Source organism: Microtus oregoni, unplaced genomic scaffold, assembly GCF_018167655.1.
Source record: "Microtus oregoni isolate MIOR12 unplaced genomic scaffold, Mior012 000030F_ref0000283, whole genome shotgun sequence".
Lineage (NCBI taxonomy): Eukaryota > Metazoa > Chordata > Mammalia > Rodentia > Cricetidae > Microtus > Microtus oregoni.
The window spans coordinates 29505088-29513939 of NW_024543089.1; the positions used below are offsets into that span (position 1 = coordinate 29505088).

The 8852-nt window shown below is 37.2% G+C and overlaps 1 pseudogene; it reads left to right on the forward strand.

Moving 5' to 3' along the window:
- The first annotated feature begins 2975 nt into the window (after positions 1-2975).
- LOC121465390 lies at positions 2976-3884 on the forward strand (annotated as a pseudogene).
- The last annotated feature ends 4968 nt before the right edge of the window (positions 3885-8852 follow it).

The following is an 8852-nucleotide window of genomic DNA, read 5'->3' on the forward strand; positions in this document are numbered from 1 at the left end:
TCAAGAAAATGAGACTGGACCATTGACATTAACAAAGTCATGTTTGATGAGCTCAGAAGAAGAATAACATTCATAGTCCTCAAAGTATAAAACTGTGTATTAGTTTGGTCATAATATGATGGGAAATAATATGATATTATTATCTCTATGGCTAAAATTAGAGTTTCTAACAGTAAATGAACACTTATGGTTTTGAAGTCTTCTGTGCCCCATGGAACCAATTTAGGCTACTCCCCAAACCTGTGGTGTCCAGTAGAGAAACCTCTTTTTTTGCCTCTAGTGAACCCCGATTCTCTTGTGGGAATTTCACTTCTTTAGCCTTTCCTTCTATGGTAAAGGCAGGTCAGGGTATAAAAGGTTCTCTTGGAAGGAGAGGTCATGTATTCAAAGTTTGCTATGCTTAGATATGAAACGTCCAAACAAATTGTCATGAACAGAATCATCCCTCATGGTCCTGGAGTCTTGCAGTACTCTATTCTTTGTGCTTTAGAGCACTGATTCTTTTTAAGGATCTCTACAAATTTTTCTTGAATTGGTAAGAAAAAAAGGAGTTCTATAGTACCCTACATGTTATCCAAAGAAATTTAAGGATTCTTTTTAATTCATAATAATTTTGTATATCTGGTATGAATGAAAATATCAGTGAAGAATTATCTATATATTTTAATTCATGGTTAAATTTAAGTGGGCAAAATATCTAGAATTGTTATCTTTAAAATATTTTAAATGCAATTTCTTTATTGATTTTTTGGGAATTGTAAATCATATACCATGATTCTGATCATTTCCTATTCTCTCGTATGTGTCATTCACCCCTACAGTACCAAACCCCATAACAACCCCCTCCCCAGAAAAAACCCTAGTATCTCCTCTACCTTTTCTACCTCTCTATTATCTTTTTATTTGTCTTAATGACATTGGGAGCTGTGCTATGTCATGCTGTATATAATTATTTTACTTTAGAATAATGAGTTCTAGCTGTGAATCTAGCATTTAACAGCTGGCTTATATTTCTAATCTAGCCTGTAATGACCATTAAGTTCTCCTGAGCTACTGTATTAACTTAAGATTCAGTATGAAACCTTGAAGATCCTCATATGTGCAATTATTCTAAAGATAACCGTAAAAAGAATATTCCTCAGTCAAATTCTTCCATAAGACTTTTAAGATCAGTTATTTAGAAGTAACTAAATACTTCTTGTTGCCTCTTCTACTTAAAAAATAATACTACCATTGCTTCTTTTCACACTTACATAATTTATATTATTTATCAACACATGCAAAACATATTGTGTATGTATATATATATATGTATAATGGTTTGTTGGGTATTTTACACTAATATATATCAGATATGCATTTAAGTACATAAAAATAAATACATATTGAAATATGTCAAAGATGGTCGTACTACTTTTTCTTGTGTTAATGATTTGTTACATCTCTATATCTTAAGTAATGTAAAAATTTACATTCTTGGTATATTTTGAGTTCTGTGGAAGCAAATCTCTTCCCTTTAAATTCACCATAAAAATGATATACTGACATGGTGCATATCACCTATATGCAAAATTGACCTTTGTTGATTTTATTCTACTAATACAAAATAAAATGGAATGTAACCTACATAATTGTTAGACATATGAATGTGTGTTCTCAAATCTAACTAGTAGGATTTGTGTTTAAATATTTTCTAACTATTTTGACATCAAAAATGCATCATAGAAATACAGGAATAAATGCAGTCACTGACTATATATGTTTAACTAAATCAACCACAAAAATTAATGAAGTCAAATTTAATGTCTTTTAAAAATGTATAGTCTATTGAAAATTTTATTTTGATTTTCGCAAAAGGATAATAATTTTATCAAGCTCCACAATAGATAATAAACAAGAAAGTTAAGAAATTTGATTTTGTCATGTAAATGGCCGGTTTTAACAGAGAAATTTGAAGATTGTCAGAATAATTAGTCTGAAAAACACAGCAATAACAGAAGAGAGCTAAGCATTCACACATGGTAATTAGTGTTAGGCCTACAGTAGATCATCACTATTAAGAATGTACCTTTCATATTCAGTGATAATGACCAACAGACTTGTGTATCTTAAATGCAGAAAATCATTTGAAAAGACCATATCTATAGTCAACAAATGATGTTCCCATTCCAATAAACACCAAGCTCACCTGTGGTGTGTCACTATATAATAGTCACTCGATATTAAAATCCTTTCAAATTTATATTTGTCTTATTATTATTGTCAATGTCCAGTCACACAAGTTTCAATAACTTCATTTGCATTGAATATCATCAGTCAGGAGAAGCTTTTTTTATAATATTTGTCATTAGATTCTAGTTTATAAACTTCTATATCAATTTATACCTAACTCTTAGGATCAACAATTTGAATAAATGTTCCCAGAAAATTCTGCTTTACAAAGGATACTCTAGGTGCATTAAGAGTAATCTTTATTTCTGATTTCTGATTCATTTATTAGAAACTGATTTTATCTTCCTCTGTATAAAAACTTTTGAAAATATTCCCAGGTCACTATATATTTTAAGATTTCCCTTTATTAAATTAGAGTATTAGAATTGACAAGGACCCTTGAGTTGAATTTCCTGTATAATCTAGATGCTTAAAACACCTTTTGCCTTGATTATGAATATGTAACACAAAGAATTTTCAAAGCAATTTGTAGTTCCACATATTTCACACAAGTTTGAGAGGTATCTTTCCCTTGAATATATTAATTTATTCACAATTTTTAATAGAATAATGAATTGAAACAATTCTTTCACTCTGAGGAAAATTTTGATCTTATATGGTGATATTAAATGAAATTTGATAGTCATTCTGATGAGAACATAGGTGTGTTTTAAACTCTACTATCCAAAATTTTACTTTACAAAATTTTATAAATTCTGTGTAATACCCATCATTTCTCAATCTCAGGGACATCCAGTGCGGACATGGGAACAGAGAATGCAACAGTGCTGACACAGTTTGTTCTCACAGGACTCACTCATCTACCACAGTAGAAAATCCCCCTCTTCCTGCTGTTCCTGGTGATCTATCTCATCACCATTGTGGGGAACCTTGGTCTCATCACTCTCATCTGGAATGACCCTGACCTTCACATCCCCATGTATTTATTTCTAGGGAGTTTAGCATTTGTGGATACTTGGTTATTATCCACCATGACACCAAAGATGCTAATAGACATTTTTGGGATGAGTGAACTGATTTCTCTTTCAGAATGCATAATACAATTTTTTTCATTTGCAATCAGTGCAACCACAGAATGTTTTCTCTTGGCCTATGATCGCTACATAGCCATATGCAAACCTTTACCCAGTGATTATGAGGAATAAACTCTGTATATATCTGTTGATATTGTCCTTTATAGGTGGGTTTATTCATGCTTTAATTCATGAAGGCTTTTTACTAAGACTAACATTCTGTAATTCCAACATAATACATCATTTTTATTGTGATGTTATGCCACTGTTAAAGATTTACTGTAGTGATCCTTCTCTCAATTACCTAATGCTTTTTATTTTCTCTGGCTCAATTCAAGTATTCACTATTTCAACTATCCTTATCTCTTACACTATCATTCTGTTTTCAATCTTAAATCTACCAAAGGCATAAAGAAAGCCTTCTCCACATGTGGAGCCCATCTCTTGTCTGTGTCTTTATACTATGGCCCTCTTCTTTTCATGTATATACGCCCTGCATCTTCACAAGCAGATGATGATGACATGATAGATTCTGTATTTTACACTGTCTTAATTCCTGTACTGAATCCAATTATCTACAGTTTGAGAAATAAGCAAGTAAAAAATTTATTGGCAAAATTCTTAAAAAGAAATACTTAGGTCTCAATATTATCTATTGTATTCTTATTTAAATATCAAAATACTGTGCAGACTTAATTTGGAAGTATTTTTACACTGTTCAAAATATTTTGAAGATGAACCTAACCTAGAATTTTGCTGTTGCTGTTGTTTTGTAGGGTATGTTTGTCATGCATGCACACGATTGTCTAATTAGTTCTATTTAGTCGTGAAAACTTGTACATTGGCAGAGGATGTCAAGTGTCCTGCTTATTCACTTTTCAAGTTATCTTCTTGAAAGAGTTTCTTTCACTGAACATGGAGCTAGAATTTTTACCTGTTACTCTCAACAATCCTTTATATACACCCCCACATCACTAATATTACAAGCTTGTTTGGGGCCATGATCTATTCAACAGTGGAATTTAAAATACTTTCCTACTGTCATTTCTATACTATGTTTCTGGCATAGGAAATACAGTTATTCATTGTTTTGCAACAACTATTCTTACACACTGATTATATTCCTGTTTTCCAGAACTATTATGGCCCTCTTTTTTTCATGTATGTACGCCCTGCATCTTCACAAGTAGATGCTGATGACATGATAGATTCTGTATTTTACACTGTCTTAATTCCTGTACTGAATCCAATTATCTACAGTTTGAGAAACAAGCAAGTAAAAAATTCATTGGCAAAATTCTTAAAGAGAAAGTCTTAGGTCTCATATTATTATCCTCTTTATTCTTATTAAAAACATTGCAATGTTATGCAGAATTAATTTGAGTGTTTTTTTGCATTATTCAAAATGTTTTGAAAATAAACCAAGCATAGAATTCTGTTGTTGGTCTTGTTTTGTAGTGTCTGTTTGTCCTATATGCACATGTATGTGGGAGTTGTTCTATTTAGTCATGCAAACATGTACATTGGCCAGAGTATGTCAAATGTCCTGCTTATTTATTTTTAAGTTATTTTCTTCAAAGAGTATCATTCATTATACATGGAGCCAGAATTTTAACCTGCTAATCATAACAATCCTTTTTATACAGCCCCCATATCACTAATATTGGAAGCATGTTTGGGGCATCATCTATTCAACAGTGGAATTGGAAACCCTTTCTGCTGTCATTTGTATGATATATTGCTGTGGTGATGAACACAGTCATTCATCTTTTGTAGCAAATGCTGTTACCCACTGAACATATCCCTTTTCCCCAGAGCTAACAATGACATGGACTCTAGTCTATGTAGCTATTTTTAGTATTTGAAATAAATTTTAAATTATACAAATAGTTTTAATGAAATGTTCCAGTATAAGCTTCACTGATAGTCTCTCTTGTCAACCTCTTCTCTTTCAGAACAGACTTCTCTGAACCTCCAACAGGAACCTCAAGAAGAGGGTGACAACAGATGAACACCTGACACATGCTCAGCTGCTGTGTCACACACTGAGGTGCCTGCACTTTCCCTCCAAGCTCCCTCATGTTCCTGCTCTGAGGCCCTTCCTGTTTGGGCAAGTCAACCCATCATAGCTTGTCCAGCACTGGGGTACCGGCTCACAATGTCCTTGTTCACAGTTCATTTGCAGTGGAAAAGTACATGCATCTTGGAAATCATAGACAAAGCTGCTGGTGTCTGTGTGCCTTAGAAAATGATGTTGATATTAGGATGAGTACAAACTAAAAGTGTCAGAAAGAGAAGGCTATAGTGAAAGGAGCAAATCTGATCAATGCTACACGCTTATTGCTTGTAGCACCCGGGTCAAGTGCGGTGCTCCAAATGAGCTTTGTCTGCAGTGCCTCACTCCCACTCCAGGGCAAGTGACACCTGACAGCTGCACCAACTGTCTCCAGGTTAGAGTTCTCCACCTTGGGGTCATCTGCGAGCTCCTTTCACATGAGAACTTCCAGAGGCGATGCTGTGTCTACTTCTTGCCCAGGAGACTGGCCTGACCCTTGGCTAATTTCATTCAAAGTTTAAAACAAAGGTCCCCCAGTGCCACTTTTAATAGAAACCATTCTTACCCATGTTGATTGAAAGACACTGGGATTAAGGATGCTCAGTGTGGTGGCTGGAGAGATGGCTCAGAGGAATAGAGCACTGGCTGCTCTTCCAGAGTTCCTGAGTTCAATTCCCAGCAACCACATGGTGCCTCACAACCATCTGTAATAAGATCTGGTGTCCTCTTCTGTACTGCAGGATACATGAAGGAATAAACCTATATACATAATAAATAATTTTTTTTTTTAAAAAAAGGATGCTTAGTGTGAGGTTGCTACCAAATTTCACTGATAATACAAAATATATTGTTACAGGTACTGGGTAAACTTTTAAAACACATGTAAAATTCCATAGGCATTGCTGTGGTCTTATTGTTCCCTACCAAGACCTATGCTGAGACTGAATCTCTATCATGAGTAAGAGAAATGCTTAATCCTTTTATGGCTATGTTGAGAACAACCTGTGGGTCGCAACCCCTTTAAGGGTCAAATGACCCTTTCTCAGGAGTTACCTAAAACCCTCGAGAACATCAGATATTTACATTACAACTAATAACAGTGTCAAAATTACAGTTATGAAGTATCAATGAAATTAATTTTGTTGTTGGGAGTCACCATAACATGGGAAACTGTATTGCAGGGTCACAGCATTAGGAAGGCTGAGAACTACTGACTTATGGTACTTGGAGGTAACTAAGGATAATGAGGTTGCGAAGGTGGGGGTCCTCATCTGTTAGGACTGTGCCTGTATAAGAAGAAGAGAGAAGGCCAGGTTGGCACCCTATCCATCAGTCCTGCACTTAGGGAGCTGCAGGAGCTGACTTAGACCCTCATTATTAAGTGTAAACAAACAACTAGACACCTGCAAAGAATTAGTTAAGAGAACAAATTGACTTCCTGATGTGGTGAGCATCTGTGGAGGAAATCAAGAGAGAGTCTGATAAGGAAGAGGAAAGAGGGATGGGGGCACAGGGGGAATCTAATTAGTGAGGCAAAGACCATCTCCTGGATGCTTCCAGAACACAGGGAAGAACACAAGGTAATGGTTATATCTGAGAAGGTGACATTTGATGGAGGAAGGTCATTGGCTAATAAAGGAACTGCCCTGGCCCATTTTATTGGTTAGAGGATAGGTGGGAGGAGTAAACAGAACAGAACGCTGGGAGGAAGAGGAAGTGAGGTCAGAGACTCCACAGCTCTCTCGGGAGCAGATGCCTCAGAGAGAGACGCCATGCCCCGCTCCCGGGATGAAGCTCCGACCCAGGATGGACTAGGCTAGAATCTTCCCGGTAAGACCGGTTCTTACAGATTATTAGAAACGGGCTAAATTAATATGTGAGAATTAGCCTAGAAGAGAATGGGCCAGGCAGTGTTTAAATGAATACAGTTTGTGTGTTGTTATTTTGGCCATAAGCTAGCAGGCGGCTGGGGTGTTGGGGACGCAGCCCCGCCGCCGCTCCTATTACTACAGACATTTCCAGGGAAGATGTGAGCGCTGAGTGACCTGTGGACCAAGGGTCTGGGTGGGGGTGAAAGGTGGAGGTAGTGTAGCCAAAGAAGTCACAGGCTGATCAAGAACAGCAGGAACTGTATCACATCCAAGAAAAGCACAAGCATAGCCCATGTAATCGAGGGGGCTGAGGCTGAGACCCAGGGACAGTGAGCAGCAGTGACAGTGTGTGAAGGAGCTGGCTCTGGCCTACAGATCTGCCAGAGTTCTCTGTGTCATCCAACATGCCTTAGCGGTGGGTGACCACTGGGGGAAGGAGAGTCATTTTTTCTTTGGCTTGTGGCCACTAGTAGGTTGTCCTTGTTCAAGTAGATAGCCCCACAGCCACAAACTCATGGGTAGCACTCTCTGGGCTCAGTAAAATGTATGCTTTAAAAAGCAAAAGACCAGGATATGGATTGAGAGAGTGATGTGTTGGGGAGGTCTGGGTTGGTTCCTAAAAGCTACCTAGGGAATGGGAGAGCTCACATCTTCTGTAACTCCAACTCCATGATCCTACACTGTTCTCTGCCCTCCCAGGTTGCTGCATGTATGTGCGTATGCAAGCATGCACACACGCACACATGCACAGAAGGGAAATTGAAGGCAATAAGGTAACCCCCCACCCCAGGGTGAAGACTGGCCCAACCCTTAAAAGACCCCTAATGAGCCTATACTAGGATCTATGAAAAGACTTCACTGAGAGTTCTGTGTCACTCTGTCTAATATTTTCCAAATGTGTTTGATCCCCAAGAGTCCCCACGCATGGCACCAATGAGGAATCTAAGGTTTTAGATTTGGACCAAGGCTAGCCCACACAAGAGTGAAATCATCTGTACTTCCTGTGGAGGCACCGATAGTCACTTTAAAGGCAAATACAATCAGAGTAGCAGGGCTGACCCAGACTGTCCCAGGGATCGGGGACAGAGCCAGGGAGGAGGGGAACAAAGCAAGTTAATACAGGGTGTGTGTGTGTGTGTGTGTGTGTGTGTGTGTGTGACACACACTCGTGTGCAGCAGGCTGAAAAAGCCACCCTGATGCCTCACTACACCCTAACACCATGCTAATGGGGAGAGGAGTATTTAATGAAAATGTCATACTGTATTTTCTGAAACCCCTCCAAAATATCTAGCGCACAACTCCTGGACATCCTAGGGATATAGCAGTAAGGACATCCTTTAGCCCTTTACAAAACTGTACCAAGAAATACCATTCCCCCAAAGCCAAAATAAATAACCATTAATGCAGTAAAAATTATTACACCAGACAGATGTAAGTAAACTTGAAATGTTTATTCTAACCACACAGACCCAAGCTTACAGTAAAAATGATTAAAATTTGTAGTTTATATCCAAGTGATCTATATAACAGCCTATTAAAATTATGTATTTTTGCATAATTTTATAGATATGTAAAATACATTCTTCTAAAGTGATCACTTGAAGAATTTTACTAAATATAATCATAACTGCCACAGTGAAGTTACAGGCCATGTCCTATGCCTCTGAAAGTTTCTCTAT